The sequence below is a fragment of the Dendrobates tinctorius genome, unplaced genomic scaffold (genome assembly GCF_039654945.1).
Source record: "Dendrobates tinctorius isolate UK_male_01 unplaced genomic scaffold, ASM3965494v1 ptg000254l, whole genome shotgun sequence".
In the NCBI taxonomy this organism is placed as follows: Eukaryota; Metazoa; Chordata; class Amphibia; order Anura; family Dendrobatidae; genus Dendrobates; species Dendrobates tinctorius.
The window spans coordinates 4,377,705-4,402,149 of record NW_027361921.1 but is presented as its reverse complement, the minus strand read 5'-3'; the positions used below and the strand labels follow the sequence as shown (position 1 = coordinate 4,402,149).

The 24,445-nt window shown below is 37.7% G+C and overlaps 9 non-coding genes across 9 annotated transcripts; all 9 read left to right on the top strand.

The window, feature by feature from the left end:
* Positions 1–2,557: 2,557 nt before the first annotated feature.
* On the top strand, positions 2,558–2,631 carry TRNAT-AGU (transfer RNA threonine (anticodon AGU)). Its single transcript has one exon. It is a non-coding gene; the product is annotated as a tRNA-Thr (tRNA).
* Positions 2,632–8,424: 5,793 nt separating this feature from the next.
* Positions 8,425–8,498, top strand: TRNAT-AGU (transfer RNA threonine (anticodon AGU)). The gene has a single exon. It is a non-coding gene; the product is annotated as a tRNA-Thr (tRNA).
* Positions 8,499–10,340: 1,842 nt separating this feature from the next.
* TRNAT-AGU (transfer RNA threonine (anticodon AGU)) lies at positions 10,341–10,414 on the top strand. Its single transcript has one exon. It is a non-coding gene; the product is annotated as a tRNA-Thr (tRNA).
* A 1,692-nt stretch (positions 10,415–12,106) lies between these two features.
* Positions 12,107–12,180, top strand: TRNAT-AGU (transfer RNA threonine (anticodon AGU)). The gene has a single exon. It is a non-coding gene; the product is annotated as a tRNA-Thr (tRNA).
* Positions 12,181–14,015: 1,835 nt separating this feature from the next.
* Positions 14,016–14,089, top strand: TRNAT-AGU (transfer RNA threonine (anticodon AGU)). The gene has a single exon. It is a non-coding gene; the product is annotated as a tRNA-Thr (tRNA).
* A 1,692-nt stretch (positions 14,090–15,781) lies between these two features.
* On the top strand, positions 15,782–15,855 carry TRNAT-AGU (transfer RNA threonine (anticodon AGU)). Its single transcript has one exon. It is a non-coding gene; the product is annotated as a tRNA-Thr (tRNA).
* Positions 15,856–17,722: 1,867 nt separating this feature from the next.
* On the top strand, positions 17,723–17,796 carry TRNAT-AGU (transfer RNA threonine (anticodon AGU)). The gene has a single exon. It is a non-coding gene; the product is annotated as a tRNA-Thr (tRNA).
* Positions 17,797–19,773: 1,977 nt separating this feature from the next.
* Positions 19,774–19,847, top strand: TRNAT-AGU (transfer RNA threonine (anticodon AGU)). Its single transcript has one exon. It is a non-coding gene; the product is annotated as a tRNA-Thr (tRNA).
* Positions 19,848–23,869: 4,022 nt separating this feature from the next.
* TRNAT-AGU (transfer RNA threonine (anticodon AGU)) lies at positions 23,870–23,943 on the top strand. The gene has a single exon. It is a non-coding gene; the product is annotated as a tRNA-Thr (tRNA).
* Positions 23,944–24,445: the final 502 nt, after the last annotated feature.

The following is a 24,445-nucleotide window of genomic DNA, read 5'->3' as shown; positions in this document are numbered from 1 at the left end:
GCAGATTAATCCGACGACGATGGGATTCGAACCCATGCATGCAGAGCACAATGGATTAGCAGTCCATCACCTCAACCACTCGGCCACCTCGTCTACATAGCGCCCGTGCGTTTAGGTGGGAAGATGTTGAGAGGATTTTTACCAGTCAGTGTTTTTTCACTGAAGATTGTATGTTGGCTTTTGTCAGAGTTGCCTTATCTTGTCAACTACAGTGCCTGTTGTTTGAAGTTAGCTTGGGGAAAACTCTATCAGAAATGAACCAGTGCTGAGGTTTTTAATATCAATTAGTCATAATTTTTCCTCCTTTTGGTTTTGCCATGGCATTTCTTCAATCTGTCTATTCTGTGTCATAACTTGGAAGCAAAACAAGTCCCAAATTTCAGCTGTGCTAAAAGATGGCTCATTCAATTGCAAAACTTCAAAGCCTTTGTCCTCGATACAGCTTCTGTAAATTTGTCAGTCTTTTAAATGAATGCTCTTCAAAATTTACTTGGCTTCTTAAGTGTTATGACTGAGATTGAAATCTTACTCCATGTTTCTGCTCTACGTGGAATGGAACTCAAGCTCAATATTATTTTGCTGCGCTAACCAGTTGAATGTTCGATTGGTGCTTCAATCTTCCTTGGATTTCAAATGCATTCCATCTTCTGGTGCTGTGGCTTAGTTGGTTAAAGTGCCTGTCTAGTAAACAGGAGATCCTGAGTTCGAATCTCAGCAGTGCCTTGTTTTCATCTCCTCACAAAGAAGCTTCCTATCTTAAAAATAGGTGTTTCACTTGCGACTGATAGTGCAATTGTGAGATTAAAAATCTCTTCTACCTAAGAGATATAAAGGAAGAAAGATGGCTTCAAGCATGACAATGTAAAACCAGTTGATTTAGTTTTGAAATGCATCCTTTCTATGCATCTCTAATCCGTTTATCCAATGTATCTCACCTTTATGTCCTTTGGCTTAGTTGGTCAAAGAGCCTGTTTAGTAAACAGAAAATCTTGAATTTGAATGCCAGCTATTCTTTCTTTATGTCAGTTTGGGGCTTCTTAACTCTCTAAGCAGGCTTTCTAATGTATCACACCTATTTGTCCTTTGTCTTAGTTGGTCAAAGAGCCTGTTTAGTAAACAGAAAATCTTGAATTTGAATGCCAGCAGTGCTATTCTTTCTTTATGTCAGTTTGGGGCTTCTTAACTCTCTAAGCAGGCTTTCTAATGTATCACACCTGTTTGTCCTTTGTCTTAGTTGGTCAAAGAGCCTGTTTAGTAAACAGAAAATCTTGAATTTGAATGCCAGCAGTCCTCTTCCTTCTTTATCTCAGTTTAGGGCTGTTTAACTCTCTAAGCAGGCTTTCTAATGTATCACACCTGTTTGTCCTTTGTCTTAGTAGGTCAAAGAGCCTATTTAGTAAATGGAAAATCTTGAATTTGAATGCCAGCAGTCCTTTTCCTTCTTTATCTCAGTTTAGGGCTGTTTAACTCTCTAAGCAGGCTTTTTAATGTTTCGCACCTGTTTGTCCTTTGGCTTAGTTGGTCAAAGAGCCTATTTAGTAAAAGGAAAATCTTGATTTTGAATGTCAGCAGTGCTTTCTATTCTTCATCTCATTTTGTGGGTTTTTACCCCAAAAAGAGGACTTTTACTCTTGTTTGTCATCAAATATTAATTTCCCACAGCCCTAATATAGTGCAATTGAGAAAAAAAATTGTCTGCTGTTGAAACACTTTAAAAGGAATTAGAGGATATAATTTTCTTTACAGAATATAGGATGGCATCAAGCTTTACAAATTAAAACAAGTGGATTTACAGATCTGACTCTGCAAAGTTTGATAGCAGCACAGGAGTATTGTAAACTTTCATGCTTGAAGTGTCCACCGCTTGGGTTAAAAATGAAAACCAAACCATTCAACACGAAAGAAGAAGCAGATTAATCCGACGACGATGGGATTCGAACCCATGCATGCAGAGCACAATGGATTAGCAGTCCATCACCTTAACCACTCGGCCACCTCGTCTACATAGCGCCCGTGTGTTTAGGTGGGAAGATGTTGAGAGGGTTTTTACCAGTCAGTGTTTTTTCACTGAAGATTGTATGTTGGCTTTTGTCAGAGTTGCCTTATCTTGTCAACTACAGTGCCTGTTGTTTGAAGTTAGCTTGGGGAAAACTCTATCAGAAATGAACCAGTGCTGAGGTTTTTAATATCAATTAGTCATAATTTTTCCTCCTTTTGGTTTTGCCATGGCATTTCTTCAATCTGTCTATTCTGTGTCATAACTTGGAAGCAAAACAAGTCCCAAATTTCAGCTGTGCTAAAAGATGGCTCATTCAATTGCAAAACTTCAAAGCCTTTGTCCTCGATACAGCTTCTGTAAATTTGTCAGTCTTTTAAATGAATGCTCTTCAAAATTTACTTGGCTTCTTAAGTGTTATGACTGAGATTGAAATCTTACTCCATGTTTCTGCTCTACGTGGAATGGAACTCAAGCTCAATATTATTTTGCTGCGCTAACCAGTTGAATGTTCGATTGGTGCTTCAATCTTCCTTGGATTTCAAATGCATTCCATCTTCTGGTGCTGTGGCTTAGTTGGTTAAAGCGCCTGTCTAGTAAACAGGAGAACCTGAGTTCGAATCTCAGCAGTGCCTTGTTTTCATCTCCTCACAAAGAAGCTTCCTATCTTAAAAATAGGTGTTTCACTTGCGACTGATAGTGCAATTGTGAGATTAAAAATCTCTTCTACCTAAGAGATATAAAGGAAGAAAGATGGCTTCAAGCATGACAATGTAAAACCAGTTGATTTAGTTTTGAAATGCATCCTTTCTATGCATCTCTAATCCGTTTATCGAATGTATCTCACCTTTATGTCCTTTGGCTTAGTTGGTCAAAGAGCCTGTTTAGTAAACAGAAAATCTTGAATTTGAATGCCAGCTATTCTTTCTTTATGTCAGTTTGGGGCTTCTTAACTCTCTAAGCAGGCTTTCTAATGTATCACACCTATTTGTCCTTTGTCTTAGTTGGTCAAAGAGCCTGTTTAGTAAACAGAAAATCTTGAATTTGAATGCCAGCAGTGCTATTCTTTCTTTATGTAAGTTTGGGGCTTCTTAACTCTCTAAGCAGGCTTTCTAATGTATCACACCTGTTTGTCCTTTGTCTTAGTTGGTCAAAGAGCCTGTTTAGTAAACAGAAAATCTTGAATTTGAATGCCAGCAGTCCTCTTCCTTCTTTATCTCAGTTTAGGGCTGTTTAACTCTCTAAGCAGGCTTTCTAATGTATCACACCTGTTTGTCCTTTGTCTTAGTTGGTCAAAGAGCCTATTTAGTAAATGGAAAATCTTGAATTTGAATGCCAGCAGTCCTTTTCCTTCTTTATCTCAGTTTAGGGCTGTTTAACTCTCTAAGCAGGCTTTTTAATGTTTCGCACCTGTTTGTCCTTTGGCTTAGTTGGTCAAAGAGCCTATTTAGTAAAAGGAAAATCTTGATTTTGAATGTCAGCAGTGCTTTCTATTCTTCATCTCATTTTGTGGGTTTTTACCCCAAAAAGAGGACTTTTACTCTTGTTTGTCATCAAATATTAATTTCCCACAGCCCTAATATAGTGCAATTGAGAAAAAAAATTGTCTGCTGTTGAAACACTTTAAAAGGAATTAGAGGATATAATTTTCTTTACAGAATATAGGATGGCATCAAGCTTTACAAATTAAAACCAGTGGATTTACAGATCTGACTCTGCAAAGTTTGATAGCAGCACAGGAGTATTGTAAACTTTCATGCTTGAAGTGTCCACCGCTTGGGTTAAAAATGAAAACCAAACCATTCAACACGAAAGAAGAAGCAGATTAATCCGACGACGATGGGATTCGAACCCATGCATGCAGAGCACAATGGATTAGCAGTCCATCACCTTAACCACTCGGCCACCTCGTCTACATAGCGCCCGTGCGTTTAGGTGGGAAGATGTTGAGAGGATTTTTACCAGTCAGTGTTTTTTCACTGAAGATTGTATGTTGGCTTTTGTCAGAGTTGCCTTATCTTGTCAACTACAGTGCCTGTTGTTTGAAGTTAGCTTGGGGAAAACTCTATCAGAAATGAACCAGTGCTGAGGTTTTTAATATCAATTAGTCATAATTTTTCCTCCTTTTGGTTTTGCCATGGCATATCTTCAATCTGTCTATTCTGTGTCATAACTTGGAAGCAAAACAAGTCCCAAATTTCAGCTGTGCTAAAAGATGGCTCATTCAATTGCAAAACTTCAAAGCCTTTGTCCTCGATACAGCTTCTGTAAATTTGTCAGTCTTTTAAATGAATGCTCTTCAAAATTTACTTGGCTTCTTAAGTGTTATGACTGAGATTGAAATCTTACTCCATGTTTCTGCTCTACGTGGAATGGAACTCAAGCTCAATATTATTTTGCTGCGCTAACCAGTTGAATGTTCGATTGGTGCTTCAATCTTCCTTGGATTTCAAATGCATTCCATCTTCTGGTGCTGTGGCTTAGTTGGGTAAAGCGCCTGTCTAGTAAACAGGAGATCCTGAGTTCGAATCTCAGCAGTGCCTTGTTTTCATCTCCTCACAAAGAAGCTTCCTATCTTAAAAATAGGTGTTTCACTTGCGACTGATAGTGCAATTGTGAGATTAAAAATCTCTTCTACCTAAGAGATATAAAGGAAGAAAGATGGCTTCAAGCATGACAATGTAAAACCAGTTGATTTAGTTTTGAAATGCATCCTTTCTATGCATCTCTAATCCGTTTATCCAATGTATCTCACCTTTATGTCCTTTGGCTTAGTTGGTCAAAGAGCCTGTTTAGTAAACAGAAAATCTTGAATTTGAATGCCAGCTATTCTTTCTTTATGTCAGTTTGGGGCTTCTTAACTCTCTAAGCAGGCTTTCTAATGTATCACACCTATTTGTCCTTTGTCTTAGTTGGTCAAAGAGCCTGTTTAGTAAACAGAAAATCTTGAATTTGAATGCCAGCAGTGCTATTCTTTCTTTATGTAAGTTTGGGGCTTCTTAACTCTCTAAGCAGGCTTTCTAATGTATCACACCTGTTTGTCCTTTGTCTTAGTTGGTCAAAGAGCCTGTTTAGTAAACAGAAAATCTTGAATTTGAATGCCAGCAGTCCTCTTCCTTCTTTATCTCAGTTTGTTGGCTGTTTAACTCTCTAAGCAGGCTTTCTAATGTATCACACCTGTTTGTCCTTTGTCTTAGTTGGTCAAAGAGCCTATTTAGTAAATGGAAAATCTTGAATTTGAATGCCAGCAGTCCTTTTCCTTCTTTATCTCAGTTTAGGGCTGTTTAACTCTCTAAGCAGGCTTTCTAATGTATCACACCTGTTTGTCCTTTGTCTTAGTTGGTCAAAGAGCCTATTTAGTAAATGGAAAATCTTGAATTTGAATGCCAGCAGTCCTTTTCCTTCTTTATCTCAGTTTAGGGCTGTTTAACTCTCTAAGCAGGCTTTTTAATGTTTCGCACCTGTTTGTCCTTTGGCTTAGTTGGTCAAAGAGCCTATTTAGTAAAAGGAAAATCTTGATTTTGAATGTCAGCAGTGCTTTCTATTCTTCATCTCATTTTGTGGGTTTTTACCCCAAAAAGAGGACTTTTACTCTTGTTTGTCATCAAATATTAATTTCCCACAGCCCTAATATAGTGCAATTGAGAAAAAAAATTGTCTGCTGTTGAAACACTTTAAAAGGAATTAGAGGATATAATTTTCTTTACAGAATATAGGATGGCATCAAGCTTTACAAATTAAAACGAGTGGATTTACAGATCTGACGCTGCAAAGTTTGATAGCAGCACAGGAGTATTGTAAACTTTCATGCTTCAAGTGTCCACCGCTTGGGTTAAAAATGAAAACCAAACCATTCAACACGAAAGAAGAAGCAGATTAATCCGACGACGATGGGATTCGAACCCATGCATGCAGAGCACAATGGATTAGCAGTCCATCACCTTAACCACTCGACCACCTCGTCTACATAGCGCCCGTGCGTTTAGTTGGGAAGATGTTGAGAGGGTTTTTACCAGTCAGTGTTTTTTCACTGAAGATTGTATGTTGGCTTTTGTCAGAGTTGCCTTATCTTGTCAACTACAGTGCCTGTTGTTTGAAGTTAGCTTGGGGAAAACTCTATCAGAAATGAACCAGTGCTGAGGTTTTTAATATCAATTAGTCATAATTTTTCCTCCTTTTGGTTTTGCCATGGCATTTCTTCAATCTGTCTATTCTGTGTCATAACTTGGAAGCAAAACAAGTGCCAAATTTCAGCTGTGCTAAAAGATGGCTCATTCAATTGCAAAACTTCAAAGCCTTTGTCCTCGATACAGCTTCTGTAAATTTGTCAGTCTTTTAAATGAATGCTCTTCAAAATTTACTTGGCTTCTTAAGTGTTATGACTGAGATTGAAATCTTACTCCATGTTTCTGCTCTACGTGGAATGGAACTCAAGCTCAATATTATTTTGCTGCGCTAACCAGTTGAATGTTCGATTGGTGCTTCAATCTTCCTTGGATTTCAAATGCATTCCATCTTCTGGTGCTGTGGCTTAGTTGGTTAAAGCGCCTGTCTAGTAAACAGTAGATCCTGAGTTCGAATCTCAGCAGTGCCTTTTTTTCATCTCCTCACAAAGAAGCTTCCTATCTTAAAAATAGGTGTTTCACTTGCGACTGATAGTGCATTTGTGAGATTAAAAATCTCTTCTACCTAAGAGATATAAAGGAAGAAAGATGGCTTCAAGCATGACAATGTAAAACCAGTTGATTTAGTTTTGAAATGCATCCTTTCTATGCATCTCTAATCCGTTTATCCAATGTATCTCACCTTTATGTCCTTTGGCTTAGTTGGTCAAAGAGCCTGTTTAGTAAACAGAAAATCTTGAATTTGAATGCCAGCTATTCTTTCTTTATGTCAGTTTGGGGCTTCTTAACTCTCTAAGCAGGCTTTCTAATGTATCACACCTATTTGTCCTTTGTCTTAGTTGGTCAAAGAGCCTGTTTAGTAAACAGAAAATCTTGAATTTGAATGCCAGCAGTGCTATTCTTTCTTTATGTCAGTTTGGGGCTTCTTAACTCTCTAAGCAGGCTTTCTAATGTATCACACCTGTTTGTCCTTTGTCTTAGTTGGTCAAAGAGCCTGTTTAGTAAACAGAAAATCTTGAATTTGAATGCCAGCAGTCCTCTTCCTTCTTTATCTCAGTTTAGGGCTGTTTAACTCTCTAAGCAGGCTTTCTAATGTATCACACCTGTTTGTCCTTTGTCTTAGTAGGTCAAAGAGCCTATTTAGTAAATGGAAAATCTTGAATTTGAATGCCAGCAGTCCTTTTCCTTCTTTATCTCAGTTTAGGGCTGTTTAACTCTCTAAGCAGGCTTTTTAATGTTTCGCACCTGTTTGTCCTTTGGCTTAGTTGGTCAAAGAGCCTATTTAGTAAAAGGAAAATCTTGATTTTGAATGTCAGCAGTGCTTTCTATTCTTCATCTCATTTTGTGGGTTTTTACCCCAAAAAGAGGACTTTTACTCTTGTTTGTCATCAAATATTAATTTCCCACAGCCCTAATATAGTGCAATTGAGAAAAAAAATTGTCTGCTGTTGAAACACTTTAAAAGGAATTAGAGGATATAATTTTCTTTACAGAATATAGGATGGCATCAAGCTTTACAAATTAAAACGAGTGGATTTACAGATCTGACTCTGCAAAGTTTGATAGCAGCACAGGAGTATTGTAAACTTTCATGCTTGAAGTGTCCACCACTTGGGTTAAAAATGAAAACCAAACCATTCAACACGAAAGAAGAAGCAGATTAATACGACGAGGATGGGCTTCGAACCCATGCATGCAGAGCACAATGGATTAGCAGTCCATCGCCTTAACCACTCGGCCACCTCATCTACATAGCACCCATGCATTTAGGTGGGAAGATGTTGAGAGGGTTTTTACCAGTCAGTGTTTTTTCACTGAAGATTGTATGTTGGCTTTTGTCAGAGTTGCCTTATCTCGTCAACTACAGTGCCTGTTGTTTGAAGTTAGCTTGGGGAAAACTCTATCAGAAATGAACCAGTGCTGAGGTTTTTAATATCAATTAGTCATAATTTTTCCTCCTTTTGGTTTTGCCATGGCATTTCTTCAATCTGTCTATTCTGTGTCATAACTTGGAAGCAAAACAAGTCCCAAATTTCAGCTGTGCTAAAAGATGGCTCATTCAATTGCAAAACTTCAAAGCCTTTGTCCTCGATACAGCTTCTGTAAATTTGTCAGTCTTTTAAATGAATGCTCTTCAAAATTTACTTCTCTTCTTAAGTGTTATGACTGAGATTGAAATCTTACTCCATGTTTCTGCTCTACGTGGAATGGAACTCAAGCTCAATATTATTTTGCTACGCTAACCAGTTGAATGTTCGATTGGTGCTTCAATCTTCCTTGGATTTCAAATGCATTCCATCTTCTGGTGCTGTGGCTTAGTTGGTTAAAGCGCCTGTCTAGTAAACAGGAGATCCTGAGTTCGAATCTCAGCAGTGCCTTGTTTTCATCTCCTCACAAAGAAGCTTCCTATCTTAAAAATAGGTGTTTCACTTGCGACTGATAGTGCAATTGTGAGATTAAAAATCTCTTCTACCTAAGAGATATAAAGGAAGAAAGATGGCTTCAAGCATGACAATGTAAAACCAGTTGATTTAGTTTTGAAATGCATCCTTTCTATGCATCTCTAATCCGTTTATCCAATGTATCTCACCTTTATGTCCTTTGGCTTAGTTGGTCAAAGAGCCTGTTTAGTAAACAGAAAATCTTGAATTTGAATGCCAGCTATTCTTTCTTTATGTCAGTTTGGGGCTTCTTAACTCTCTAAGCAGGCTTTCTAATGTATCACACCTATTTGTCCTTTGTCTTAGTTGGTCAAAGAGCCTGTTTAGTAAACAGAAAATCTTGAATTTGAATGCCAGCAGTGCTATTCTTTCTTTATGTAAGTTTGGGGCTTCTTAACTCTCTAAGCAGGCTTTCTAATGTATCACACCTGTTTGTCCTTTGTCTTAGTTGGTCAAAGAGCCTGTTTAGTAAACAGAAAATCTTGAATTTGAATGCCAGCAGTCCTCTTCCTTCTTTATCTCAGTTTGTTGGCTGTTTAACTCTCTAAGCAGGCTTTCTAATGTATCACACCTGTTTGTCCTTTGTCTTAGTTGGTCAAAGAGCCTATTTAGTAAATGGAAAATCTTGAATTTGAATGCCAGCAGTCCTTTTCCTTCTTTATCTCAGTTTAGGGCTGTTTAACTCTCTAAGCAGGCTTTTTAATGTTTAATGTTTCGCACCTGTTTGTCCTTTGGCTTAGTTGGTCAAAGAGCCTATTTAGTAAAAGGAAAATCTTGATTTTGAATGTCAGCAGTGCTTTCTATTCTTCATCTCATTTTGTGGGTTTTTACCCCAAAAAGAGGACTTTTACTCTTGTTTGTCATCAAATATTAATTTCCCACAGCCCTAATATAGTGCAATTGAGAAAAAAAATTGTCTGCTGTTGAAACACTTTAAAAGGAATTAGAGGATATAATTTTCTTTACAGAATATAGGATGGCATCAAGCTTTACAAATTAAAACGAGTGGATTTACAGATCTGACTCTGCAAAGTTTGATAGCAGCACAGGAGTATTGTAAACTTTCATGCTTGAAGTGTCCACCGCTTGGGTTAAAAATGAAAACCAAACCATTCAACACGAAAGAAGAAGCAGATTAATCCAACGAGGATGGGATTCGAACCCATGCATGCAGAGCACAATGGATTAACAGTCCATCACCTTAACCACTCGTCCACCTCATCTACATAGCGCCCGTGCGTTTAGGTGGGAAGATGTTGAGAGGGTTTTTACCAGTCAGTGTTTTTTCACTGAAGATTGTATGTTGGCTTTTGTCAGAGTTGCCTTATCTCGTCAACTACAGTGCCTGTTGTTTGAAGTTAGCTTGGGGAAAACTCTATCAGAAATGAACCAGTGCTGAGGTTTTTAATATCAATTAGTCATAATTTTTCCTCCTTTTGGTTTTGCCATGGCATTTCTTCAATCTGTCTATTCTGTGTCATAACTTGGAAGCAAAACAAGTCCCAAATTTCAGCTGTGCTAAAAGATGGCTCATTCAATTGCAAAACTTCAAAGCCTTTGTCCTCGATACAGCTTCTGTAAATTTGTCAGTCTTTTAAATGAATGCTCTTCAAAATTTACTTGGCTTCTTAAGTGTTATGACTGAGATTGAAATCTTATTCCATGTTTCTGCTCTACGTGGAATGGAACTCAAGCTCAATATTATTTTGCTGCGCTAACCAGTTGAATGTTCGATTGGTGCTTCAATCTTCCTTGGATTTCAAATGCATTCCATCTTCTGGTGCTGTGGCTTAGTTGGTTAAAGCGCCTGTCTAGTAAACAGGAGATCCTGAGTTCGAATCTCAGCAGTGCCTTGTTTTCGTCTCCTCACAAAGAAGCTTCCTATCTTAAAAATAGGTGTTTCACTTGCGACTGATAGTGCAATTGTGAGATTAAAAATCTCTTCTACCTAAGAGATATAAAGGAAGAAAGATGGCTTCAAGCATGACAATGTAAAACCAGTTGATTTAGTTTTGAAATGCATCCTTTCTATGCATCTCTAATCCGTTTATCCAATGTATCTCACCTTTATGTCCTTTGGCTTAGTTGGTCAAAGAGCCTGTTTAGTAAACAGAAAATCTTGAATTTGAATGCCAGCTATTCTTTCTTTATGTCAGTTTGGGGCTTCTTAACTCTCTAAGCAGGCTTTCTAATGTATCACACCTGTTTGTCCTTTGTCTTAGTTGGTCAAAGAGCCTGTTTAGTAAACAGAAAATCTTGAATTTGAATGCCAGCAGTCCTCTTCCTTCTTTATCTCAGTTTAGGGCTGTTTAACTCTCTAAGCAGGCTTTCTAATGTATCACACCTGTTTGTCCTTTGTCTTAGTAGGTCAAAGAGCCTATTTAGTAAATGGAAAATCTTGAATTTGAATGCCAGCAGTCCTTTTCCTTCTTTATCTCAGTTTAGGGCTGTTTAACTCTCTAAGCAGGCTTTTTAATGTTTCGCACCTGTTTGTCCTTTGGCTTAGTTGGTCAAAGAGCCTATTTAGTAAAAGGAAAATCTTGATTTTGAATGTCAGCAGTGCTTTCTATTCTTCATCTCATTTTGTGGGTTTTTACCCCAAAAAGAGGACTTTTACTCTTGTTTGTCATCAAATATTAATTTCCCACAGCCCTAATATAGTGCAATTGAGAAAAAAAATTGTCTGCTGTTGAAACACTTTAAAAGGAATTAGAGGATATAATTTTCTTTACAGAATATAGGATGGCATCAAGCTTTACAAATTAAAACGAGTGGATTTACAGATCTGACTCTGCAAAGTTTGATAGCAGCACAGGAGTATTGTAAACTTTCATGCTTGAAGTGTCCACCACTTGGGTTAAAAATGAAAACCAAACCATTCAACACGAAAGAAGAAGCAGATTAATACGACGAGGATGGGCTTCGAACCCATGCATGCAGAGCACAATGGATTAGCAGTCCATCGCCTTAACCACTCGGCCACCTCATCTACATAGCACCCATGCATTTAGGTGGGAAGATGTTGAGAGGGTTTTTACCAGTCAGTGTTTTTTCACTGAAGATTGTATGTTGGCTTTTGTCAGAGTTGCCTTATCTCGTCAACTACAGTGCCTGTTGTTTGAAGTTAGCTTGGGGAAAACTCTATCAGAAATGAACCAGTGCTGAGGTTTTTAATATCAATTAGTCATAATTTTTCCTCCTTTTGGTTTTGCCATGGCATTTCTTCAATCTGTCTATTCTGTGTCATAACTTGGAAGCAAAACAAGTCCCAAATTTCAGCTGTGCTAAAAGATGGCTCATTCAATTGCAAAACTTCAAAGCCTTTGTCCTCGATACAGCTTCTGTAAATTTGTCAGTCTTTTAAATGAATGCTCTTCAAAATTTACTTCTCTTCTTAAGTGTTATGACTGAGATTGAAATCTTACTCCATGTTTCTGCTCTACGTGGAATGGAACTCAAGCTCAATATTATTTTGCTACGCTAACCAGTTGAATGTTCGATTGGTGCTTCAATCTTCCTTGGATTTCAAATGCATTCCATCTTCTGGTGCTGTGGCTTAGTTGGTTAAAGCGCCTGTCTAGTAAACAGGAGATCCTGAGTTCGAATCTCAGCAGTGCCTTGTTTTCATCTCCTCACAAAGAAGCTTCCTATCTTAAAAATAGGTGTTTCACTTGCGACTGATAGTGCAATTGTGAGATTAAAAATCTCTTCTACCTAAGAGATATAAAGGAAGAAAGATGGCTTCAAGCATGACAATGTAAAACCAGTTGATTTAGTTTTGAAATGCATCCTTTCTATGCATCTCTAATCCGTTTATCCAATGTATCTCACCTTTATGTCCTTTGGCTTAGTTGGTCAAAGAGCCTGTTTAGTAAACAGAAAATCTTGAATTTGAATGCCAGCTATTCTTTCTTTATGTCAGTTTGGGGCTTCTTAACTCTCTAAGCAGGCTTTCTAATGTATCACACCTATTTGTCCTTTGTCTTAGTTGGTCAAAGAGCCTGTTTAGTAAACAGAAAATCTTGAATTTGAATGCCAGCAGTGCTATTCTTTCTTTATGTAAGTTTGGGGCTTCTTAACTCTCTAAGCAGGCTTTCTAATGTATCACACCTGTTTGTCCTTTGTCTTAGTTGGTCAAAGAGCCTGTTTAGTAAACAGAAAATCTTGAATTTGAATGCCAGCAGTCCTCTTCCTTCTTTATCTCAGTTTGTTGGCTGTTTAACTCTCTAAGCAGGCTTTCTAATGTATCACACCTGTTTGTCCTTTGTCTTAGTTGGTCAAAGAGCCTATTTAGTAAATGGAAAATCTTGAATTTGAATGCCAGCAGTCCTTTTCCTTCTTTATCTCAGTTTAGGGCTGTTTAACTCTCTAAGCAGGCTTTTTAATGTTTCGCACCTGTTTGTCCTTTGGCTTAGTTGGTCAAAGAGCCTATTTAGTAAAAGGAAAATCTTGATTTTGAATGTCAGCAGTGCTTTCTATTCTTCATCTCATTTTGTGGGTTTTTACCCCAAAAAGAGGACTTTTACTCTTGTTTGTCATCAAATATTAATTTCCCACAGCCCTAATATAGTGCAATTGAGAAAAAAAATTGTCTGCTGTTGAAACACTTTAAAAGGAATTAGAGGATATAATTTTCTTTACAGAATATAGGATGGCATCAAGCTTTACAAATTAAAACGAGTGGATTTACAGATCTGACTCTGCAAAGTTTGATAGCAGCACAGGAGTATTGTAAACTTTCATGCTTGAAGTGTCCACCGCTTGGGTTAAAAATGAAAACCAAACCATTCAACACGAAAGAAGAAGCAGATTAATCCAACGAGGATGGGATTCGAACCCATGCATGCAGAGCACAATGGATTAACAGTCCATCACCTTAACCACTCGTCCACCTCATCTACATAGCGCCCGTGCGTTTAGGTGGGAAGATGTTGAGAGGGTTTTTACCAGTCAGTGTTTTTTCACTGAAGATTGTATGTTGGCTTTTGTCAGAGTTGCCTTATCTCGTCAACTACAGTGCCTGTTGTTTGAAGTTAGCTTGGGGAAAACTCTATCAGAAATGAACCAGTGCTGAGGTTTTTAATATCAATTAGTCATAATTTTTCCTCCTTTTGGTTTTGCCATGGCATTTCTTCAATCTGTCTATTCTGTGTCATAACTTGGAAGCAAAACAAGTCCCAAATTTCAGCTGTGCTAAAAGATGGCTCATTCAATTGCAAAACTTCAAAGCCTTTGTCCTCGATACAGCTTCTGTAAATTTGTCAGTCTTTTAAATGAATGCTCTTCAAAATTTACTTGGCTTCTTAAGTGTTATGACTGAGATTGAAATCTTATTCCATGTTTCTGCTCTACGTGGAATGGAACTCAAGCTCAATATTATTTTGCTGCGCTAACCAGTTGAATGTTCGATTGGTGCTTCAATCTTCCTTGGATTTCAAATGCATTCCATCTTCTGGTGCTGTGGCTTAGTTGGTTAAAGCGCCTGTCTAGTAAACAGGAGATCCTGAGTTCGAATCTCAGCAGTGCCTTGTTTTCGTCTCCTCACAAAGAAGCTTCCTATCTTAAAAATAGGTGTTTCACTTGCGACTGATAGTGCAATTGTGAGATTAAAAATCTCTTCTACCTAAGAGATATAAAGGAAGAAAGATGGCTTCAAGCATGACAATGTAAAACCAGTTGATTTAGTTTTGAAATGCATCCTTTCTATGCATCTCTAATCCGTTTATCCAATGTATCTCACCTTTATGTCCTTTGGCTTAGTTGGTCAAAGAGCCTGTTTAGTAAACAGAAAATCTTGAATTTGAATGCCAGCTATTCTTTCTTTATGTCAGTTTGGGGCTTCTTAACTCTCTAAGCAGGCTTTCTAATGTATCACACCTGTTTGTCCTTTGTCTTAGTTGGTCAAAGAGCCTGTTTAGTAAACAGAAAATCTTGAATTTGAATGCCAGCAGTCCTCTTCCTTCTTTATCTCAGTTTAGGGCTGTTTAACTCTCTAAGCAGGCTTTCTAATGTATCACACCTGTTTGTCCTTTGTCTTAGTAGGTCAAAGAGCCTATTTAGTAAATGGAAAATCTTGAATTTGAATGCCAGCAGTCCTTTTCCTTCTTTATCTCAGTTTAGGGCTGTTTAACTCTCTAAGCAGGCTTTTTAATGTTTCGCACCTGTTTGTCCTTTGGCTTAGTTGGTCAAAGAGCCTATTTAGTAAAAGGAAAATCTTGATTTTGAATGTCAGCAGTGCTTTCTATTCTTCATCTCATTTTGTGGGTTTTTACCCCAAAAAGAGGACTTTTACTCTTGTTTGTCATCAAATATTAATTTCCCACAGCCCTAATATAGTGCAATTGAGAAAAAAAATTGTCTGCTGTTGAAACACTTTAAAAGGAATTAGAGGATATAATTTTCTTTACAGAATATAGGATGGCATCAAGCTTTACAAATTAAAACGAGTGGATTTACAGATCTGACTCTGCAAAGTTTGATAGCAGCACAGGAGTATTGTAAACTTTCATGCTTGAAGTGTCCACCACTTGGGTTAAAAATGAAAACCAAACCATTCAACACGAAAGAAGAAGCAGATTAATACGACGAGGATGGGCTTCGAACCCATGCATGCAGAGCACAATGGATTAGCAGTCCATCGCCTTAACCACTCGGCCACCTCATCTACATAGCACCCATGCATTTAGGTGGGAAGATGTTGAGAGGGTTTTTACCAGTCAGTGTTTTTTCACTGAAGATTGTATGTTGGCTTTTGTCAGAGTTGCCTTATCTCGTCAACTACAGTGCCTGTTGTTTGAAGTTAGCTTGGGGAAAACTCTATCAGAAATGAACCAGTGCTGAGGTTTTTAATATCAATTAGTCATAATTTTTCCTCCTTTTGGTTTTGCCATGGCATTTCTTCAATCTGTCTATTCTGTGTCATAACTTGGAAGCAAAACAAGTCCCAAATTTCAGCTGTGCTAAAAGATGGCTCATTCAATTGCAAAACTTCAAAGCCTTTGTCCTCGATACAGCTTCTGTAAATTTGTCAGTCTTTTAAATGAATGCTCTTCAAAATTTACTTCTCTTCTTAAGTGTTATGACTGAGATTGAAATCTTACTCCATGTTTCTGCTCTACGTGGAATGGAACTCAAGCTCAATATTATTTTGCTACGCTAACCAGTTGAATGTTCGATTGGTGCTTCAATCTTCCTTGGATTTCAAATGCATTCCATCTTCTGGTGCTGTGGCTTAGTTGGTTAAAGCGCCTGTCTAGTAAACAGGAGATCCTGAGTTCGAATCTCAGCAGTGCCTTGTTTTCATCTCCTCGAATCTCAGCAGTGCCTTGTTTTCATCTCCTCACAAAGAAGCTTCCTATCTTAAAAATAGGTGTTTCACTTGCGACTGATAGTGCAATTGTGAGATTAAAAGTCTCTTCTACCTAAGAGATATAAAGGAAGAAAGATGGCTTCAAGCATGACAATGTAAAACCAGTTGATTTATTTTTGAAATGCATCCTTTCTATGCATCTCTAATCCGTTTATCCAATGTATCTCACCTTTATGTCCTTTGGCTTAGTTGGTCAAAGAGCCTGTTTAGTAAACAGAAAATCTTGAATTTGAATGCCAGCTATTCTTTCTTTATGTCAGTTTGGGGCTTCTTAACTCTCTAAGCAGGCTTTCTAATGTATCACACCTATTTGTCCTTTGTCTTAGTTGGTCAAAGAGCCTGTTTAGTAAACAGAAAATCTTGAATTTGAATGCCAGCAGTGCTATTCTTTCTTTATGTAAGTTTGGGGCTTCTTAACTCTCTAAGCAGGCTTTCTAATGTATCACACCTGTTTGTCCTTTGTCTTAGTTGGTCAAAGAGCCTGTTTAGTAAACAGAAAATCTTGAATTTGAATGCCAGCAGTCCTCTTCCTTCTTTATCTCAGTTTGTTGGCTGTTTAACTCTCTAAGCAGGCTTTCTAATGTATCACACCTGTTTGTCCTTTGTCTTAGTTGGTCAAAGAGCCTATTTAGTAAATGGAAAATCTTGAATTTGAATGCCAGCAGTCCTTTTCCTTCTTTATCTCAGTTTAGGGCTGTTTAACTCTCTAAGCAGGCTTTTTAATGTTTCGCACCTGTTTGTCCTTTGGCTTAGTTGGTCAAAGAGCCTATTTAGTAAAAGGAAAATCTTGATTTTGAATGTCAGCAGTGCTTTCTATTCTTCATCTCATTTTGTGGGTTTTTACCCCAAAAAGAGGACTTTTACTCTTGTTTGTCATCAAATATTAATTTCCCACAGCCCTAATATAGTGCAATTGAGAAAAAAAATTGTCTGCTGTTGAAACACTTTAAAAGGAATTAGAGGATATAATTTTCTTTACAGAATATAGGATGGCATCAAGCTTTACAAATTAAAACGAGTGGATTTACAGATCTGACTCTGCAAAGTTTGATAGCAGCACAGGAGTATTGTAAACTTTCATGCTTGAAGTGTCCACCACTTGGGTTAAAAATGAAAACCAAACCATTCAACACGAAAGAAGAAGCAGATTAATACGACGAGGATGGGCTTCGAACCCATGCATGCAGAGCACAATGGATTAGCAGTCCATCGCCTTAACCACTCGGCCACCTCATCTACATAGCACCCATGCATTTAGGTGGGAAGATGTTGAGAGGGTTTTTACCAGTCAGTGTTTTTTCACTGAAGATTGTATGTTGGCTTTTGTCAGAGTTGCCTTATCTCGTCAACTACAGTGCCTGTTGTTTGAAGTTAGCTTGGGGAAAACTCTATCAGAAATGAACCAGTGCTGAGGTTTTTAATATCAATTAGTCATAATTTTTCCTCCTTTTGGTTTTGCCATGGCATTTCTTCAATCTGTCTATTCTGTGTCATAACTTGGAAGCAAAACAAGTCCCAAATTTCAGCTGTGCTAAAAGATGGCTCATTCAATTGCAAAACTTCAAAGCCTTTGTCCTCGATACAGCTTCTGTAAATTTGTCAGTCTTTTAAATGAATGCTCTTCAAAATTTACTTCTCTTCTTAAGTGTTATGACTGAGATTGAAATCTTACTCCATGTTTCTGCTCTACGTGGAATGGAACTCAAGCTCAATATTATTTTGCTACGCTAACCAGTTGAATGTTCGATTGGTGCTTCAATCTTCCTTGGATTTCAAATGCATTCCATCTTCTGGTGCTGTGGCTTAGTTGGTTAAAGCGCCTGTCTAGTAAACAGGAGATCCTGAGTTCGAATCTCAGCAGTGCCTTGTTTTCATCTCCTCACAAAGAAGCTTCCTATCTTAAAAATAGGTGTTTCACTTGCGACTGATAGTGCAATTGTGAGATTAAAAGTCTCTTCTACCTAAGAGATATAAAGGAAGAAAGATGGCTTCAAGCATGACAATGTAAAACCAGTTGATTTATTTTTGAAATGCATCCTTTCTATGCATCTCTAATCCGTTTATCCAATGTATCTCACCTTTATGTCCTTTGGCTTAGTTGGTCAAAGAGCCTGTTTAGTAAACAGAAAATCTTGAATTTGAATGCCAGCTATTCTTTCTTTATGTCAGTTTGGGGCTTCTTAACTCTCTAAGCAGGCTTTCTAATGTATCACACCTATTTGTCCTTTGTCTTAGTTGGTCAAAGAGCCTGTTTAGTAAACAGAAAATCTTGAATTTGAATGCCAGCAGTGCTATTCTTTCTTTATGTAAGTTTGGGGCTTCTTAACTCTCTAAGCAGGCTTTCTAATGTATCACACCTGTTTGTCCTTTGTCTTAGTTGGTCAAAGAGCCTGTTTAGTAAACAGAAAATCTTGAATTTGAATGCCAGCAGTCCTCTTCCTTCTTTATCTCAGTTTGTTGGCTGTTTAACTCTCTAAGCAGGCTTTCTAATGTATCACACCTGTTTGTCCTTTGTCTTAGTTGGTCAAAGAGCCTATTTAGTAAATGGAAAATCTTGAATTTGAATGCCAGCAGTCCTTTTCCTTCTTTATCTCAGTTTAGGGCTGTTTAACTCTCTAAGCAGGCTTTCTAATGTATCACACCTGTTTGTCCTTTGTCTTAGTTGGTCAAAGAGCCTATTTAGTAAATGGAAAATCTTGAATTTGAATGCCAGCAGTCCTTTTCCTTCTTTATCTCAGTTTAGGGCTGTTTAACTCTCTAAGCAGGCTTTTTAATGTTTCGCACCTGTTTGTCCTTTGGCTTAGTTGGTCAAAGAGCCTATTTAGTAAAAGGAAAATCTTGATTTTGAATGTCAGCAGTGCTTTCTATTCTTCATCTCATTTTGTGGGTTTTTACCCCAAAAAGAGGACTTTTACTCTTGTTTGTCATCAAATATTAATTTCCCACAGCCCTAATATAGTGCAATTGAGAAAAAAAATTGTCTGCTGTTGAAACACTTTAAAAGGAATTAGAGGATATAATTTTCTTTACAGAATATAGGATGGCATCAAGCTTTACAAATTAAAACGAGTGGATTTACAGATCTGACTCTGCAAAGTTTGATAGCAGCACAGGAGTATTGTAAACTTTCATGCTTGAAGTGTCCACCACTTGGGTTAAAAATGAAAACCAAACCATTCAACACGAAAGAAGAAGCAGATTAATACGACGAGGATGGGCTTCGAACCCATGCATGCAGAGCACAATGGATTAGCAGTCCATCGCCTTAACCACTCGGCCACCTCATCTACATAGCACCCATGCATTTAGGTGGGAAGATGTTGAGAGGGTTTTTACCAGTCAGTGTTTTTTCACTGAAGATTGTATGTTGGCTTTTGTCAGAGTTGCCTTATCTCGTCAACTACAGTGCCTGTTGTTTGAAGTTAGCTTGGGGAAAACTCTATCAGAAATGAACCAGTGCTGAGGTTTTTAATATCAATTAGTCATAATTTTTCCTCCTTTTGGTTTTGCCATGGCATTTCTTCAATCTGTCTATTCTGTGTCATAACTTGGAAGCAAAACAAGTCCCAAATTTCAGCTGTGCTAAAAGATGGCTCATTCAATTGCAAAACTTCAAAGCCTTTGTCCTCGATACAGCTTCTGTAAATTTGTCAGTCTTTTAAATGAATGCTCTTCAAAATTTACTTCTCTTCTTAAGTGTTATGACTGAGATTGAAATCTTACTCCATGTTTCTGCTCTACGTGGAATGGAACTCAAGCTCAATATTATTTTGCTACGCTAACCAGTTGAATGTTCGATTGGTGCTTCAATCTTCCTTGGATTTCAAATGCATTCCATCTTCTGGTGCTGTGGCTTAGTTGGTTAAAGCGCCTGTCTAGTAAACAGGAGATCCTGAGTTCGAATCTCAGCAGTGCCTTGTTTTCATCTCCTCACAAAGAAGCTTCCTATCTTAAAAATAGGTGTTTCACTTGCGACTGATAGTGCAATTGTGAGATTAAAAGTCTCTTCTACCTAAGAGATATAAAGGAAGAAAGATGGCTTCAAGCATGACAATGTAAAACCAGTTGATTTATTTTTGAAATGCATCCTTTCTATGCATCTCTAATCCGTTTATCCAATGTATCTCACCTTTATGTCCTTTGGCTTAGTTGGTCAAAGAGCCTGTTTAGTAAACAGAAAATCTTGAATTTGAATGCCAGCTATTCTTTCTTTATGTCAGTTTGGGGCTTCTTAACTCTCTAAGCAGGCTTTCTAATGTATCACACCTATTTGTCCTTTGTCTTAGTTGGTCAAAGAGCCTGTTTAGTAAACAGAAAATCTTGAATTTGAATGCCAGCAGTGCTATTCTTTCTTTATGTAAGTTTGGGGCTTCTTAACTCTCTAAGCAGGCTTTCTAATGTATCACACCTGTTTGTCCTTTGTCTTAGTTGGTCAAAGAGCCTGTTTAGTAAACAGAAAATCTTGAATTTGAATGCCAGCAGTCCTCTTCCTTCTTTATCTCAGTTTGTTGGCTGTTTAACTCTCTAAGCAGGCTTTCTAATGTATCACACCTGTTTGTCCTTTGTCTTAGTTGGTCAAAGAGCCTATTTAGTAAATGGAAAATCTTGAATTTGAATGCCAGCAGTCCTTTTCCTTCTTTATCTCAGTTTAGGGCTGTTTAACTCTCTAAGCAGGCTTTCTAATGTATCACACCTGTTTGTCCTTTGTCTTAGTTGGTCAAAGAGCCTATTTAGTAAATGGAAAATCTTGAATTTGAATGCCAGCAGTCCTTTTCCTTCTTTATCTCAGTTTAGGGCTGTTTAACTCTCTAAGCAGGCTTTTTAATGTTTCGCACCTGTTTGTCCTTTGGCTTAGTTGGTCAAAGAGCCTATTTAGTAAAAGGAAAATCTTGATTTTGAATGTCAGCAGTGCTTTCTATTCTTCATCTCATTTTGTGGGTTTTTACCCCAAAAAGAGGACTTTTACTCTTGTTTGTCATCAAATATTAATTTCCCACAGCCCTAATATAGTGCAATTGAGAAAAAAAATTGTCTGCTGTTGAAACACTTTAAAAGGAATTAGAGGATATAATTTTCTTTACAGAATATAGGATGGCATCAAGCTTTACAAATTAAAACGAGTGGATTTACAGATCTGACTCTGCAAAGTTTGATAGCAGCACAGGAGTATTGTAAACTTTCATGCTTGAAGTGTCCACCACTTGGGTTAAAAATGAAAACCAAACCATTCAACATGAAAGAAGAAGCAGATTAATCCAACGAGGATGGGATTCGAACCCATGCATGCAGAGCACAATGGATTAGCAATGGATAACCACTCGGCCACCTCATCTACATAGCACCCGTGCGTTTAGGTGGGAAGATGTTGAGAGGGTTTTTACCAGTCAGTGTTTTTTCACTGAAGATTGTATGTTGGCTTTTGTCAGAGTTGCCTTATCCCGTCAACTACAGTGCCTGTTGTTTGAAGTTAGCTTGGGGAAAACTCTATCAGAAATGAACCAGTGCTGAGGTTTTTAATATCAATTAGTCATAATTTTTCCTCCTTTTGGTTTTGCCATGGCATTTCTTCAATCTGTCTATTCTGTGTCATAACTTGGAAGCAAAACAAGTCCCAAATTTCAGCTGTGCTAAAAGATGGCTCATTCAATTGCAAAACTTCAAAGCCTTTGTCCTCGATACAGCTTCTGTAAATTTGTCAGTCTTTTAAATGAATGCTTTTCAAAATTTACTTGGCTTCTTAAGTGTTATGACTGAGATTGAAATCTTACTCCATGTTTCTGCTCTACGTGGAATGGAACTCAAGCTCAATATTATTTTGCTGCGCTAACCAGTTGAATGTTCGATTGGTGCTTCAATCTTCCTTGGATTTCAAATGCATTCCATCTTCTGGTCCTGTGGCTTAGTTGGTTAAAGCGCCTGTCTAGTAAACAGGAGATCCTGAGTTCGAATCTCAGCAGTGCCTTGTTTTCATCTCCTCACAAAGAAGCTTCCTATCTTAAAAATAGGTGTTTCATTTGCGACTGATAGTGCAATTGTGAGATTAAAAATCTCTTCTACCTAAGAGATATAAAGGAAGAAAGATGGCTTCAAGCATGACAATGTAAAACCAGTTGATTTAGTTTTGAAATGCATCCTTTCTATGCATCTCTAATCCGTTTATCCAATGTATCTCACCTTTATGTCCTTTGGCTTAGTTGGTCAAAGAGCCTGTTTAGTAAACAGAAAATCTTGAATTTGAATGCCAGCTAATCTTTCTTTATGTCAGTTTGGGGCTTCTTAACTCTCTAAGCAGGCTTTCTAATGTATCACACCTATTTGTCCTTTGTCTTAGTTGGTCAAAGAGCCTGTTTAGTAAACAGAAAATCTTGAATTTGAATGCCAGCAGTGCTATTCTTTCTTTATGTAAGTTTGGGGCTTCTTAACTCTCTAAGCAGGCTTTCTAATGTATCACACCTGTTTGTCCTTTGTCTTAGTTGGTCAAAGAGCCTGTTTAGTAAACAGAAAATCTTGAATTTGAATGCCAGCAGTCCTCTTCCTTCTTTATCTCAGTTTGTTGGCTGTTTAACTCTCTAAGCAGGCTTTCTAATGTATCACACCTGTTTGTCCTTTGTCTTAGTTGGTCAAAGAGCCTATTTAGTAAATGGAAAATCTTGAATTTGAATGCCAGCAGTCCTTTTCCTTCTTTATCTCAGTTTAGGGCTGTTTAACTCTCTAAGCAGGCTTTCTAATGTATCACACCTGTTTGTCCTTTGTCTTAGTTGGTCAAAGAGCCTATTTAGTAAATGGAAAATCTTGAATTTGAATGCCAGCAGTCCTTTTCCTTCTTTATCTCAGTTTAGGGCTGTTTAACTCTCTAAGCAGGCTTTTTAATGTTTCGCACCTGTTTGTCCTTTGGCTTAGTTGGTCAAAGAGCCTATTTAGTAAAAGGAAAATCTTGATTTTGAATGTCAGCAGTGCTTTCTATTCTTCATCTCATTTTGTGGGTTTTTACCCCAAAAAGAGGACTTTTACTCTTGTTTGTCATCAAATATTAATTTCCCACAGCCCTAATATAGTGCAATTGAGAAAAAAAATTGTCTGCTGTTGAAACACTTTAAAAGGAATTAGAGGATATAATTTTCTTTACAGAATATAGGATGGCATCAAGCTTTACAAATTAAAACGAGTGGATTTACAGATCTGACGCTGCAAAGTTTGATAGCAGCACAGGAGTATTGTAAACTTTCATGCTTCAAGTGTCCACCGCTTGGGTTAAAAATGAAAACCAAACCATTCAACACGAAAGAAGAAGCAGATTAATCCGACGACGATGGGATTCGAACCCATGCATGCAGAGCACAATGGATTAGCAGTCCATCACCTTAACCACTCGGCCACCTCGTCTACATAACGCCCGTGCGTTTAGGTGGGAAGATGTTGAGAGGGTTTTTACCAGTCAGTGTTTTTTCACTGAAGATTGTATGTTGGCTTTTCTCAGAGTTGCCTTATCTTGTCAACTACAGTGCCTGTTGTTTGAAGTTAGCTTGGGGAAAACTCTATCAGAAATGAACCAGTGCTGAGGTTTTTAATATCAATTAGTCATAATTTTTCCTCCTTTTGGTTTTGCCATGGCATTTCTTCAATCTGTCTATTCTGTGTCATAACTTGGAAGCAAAACAAGTCCCAAATTTCAGCTGTGCTAAAAGATGGCTCATTCAATTGCAAAACTTCAAAGCCTTTGTCCTCGATACAGCTTCTGTAAATTTGTCAGTCTTTTAAATGAATGCTCTTCAAAATTTACTTGGCTTCTTAAGTGTTATGACTGAGATTGAAATCTTACTCCATGTTTCTGCTCTACGTGGAATGGAACTCAAGCTCAATATTATTTTGCTGCGCTAACCAGTTGAATGTTCGATTGGTGCTTCAATCTTCCTTGGATTTCAAATGCATTCCATCTTCTGGTGCTGTGGCTTAGTTGGTTAAAGCGCCTGTCTAGTAAACAGGAGATCCTGAGTTCGAATCTCAGCAGTGCCTTGTTTTCATCTCCTCACAAAGAAGCTTCCTATCTTAAAAATAGGTGTTTCACTTGCGACTGATAGTGCAATTGTGAGATTAAAAATCTCTTCTACCTAAGAGATATAAAGGAAGAAAGATGGCTTCAAGCATGACAATGTAAAACCAGTTGATTTAGTTTTGAAATGCATCCTTTCTATGCATCTCTAATCCGTTTATCCAATGTATCTCACCTTTATGTCCTTTGGCTTAGTTGGTCAAAGAGCCTGTTTAGTAAACAGAAAATCTTGAATTTGAAAGCCAGCTATTCTTTCTTTATGTCAGTTTGGGGCTTCTTAACTCTCTAAGCAGGCTTTCTAATGTATCACACCTATTTGTCCTTTGTCTTAGTTGGTCAAAGAGCCTGTTTAGTAAACAGAAAATCTTGAATTTGAATGCCAGCAGTGCTATTCTTTCTTTATGTCAGTTTGGGGCTTCTTAACTCTCTAAGCAGGCTTTCTAATGTATCACACCTGTTTGTCCT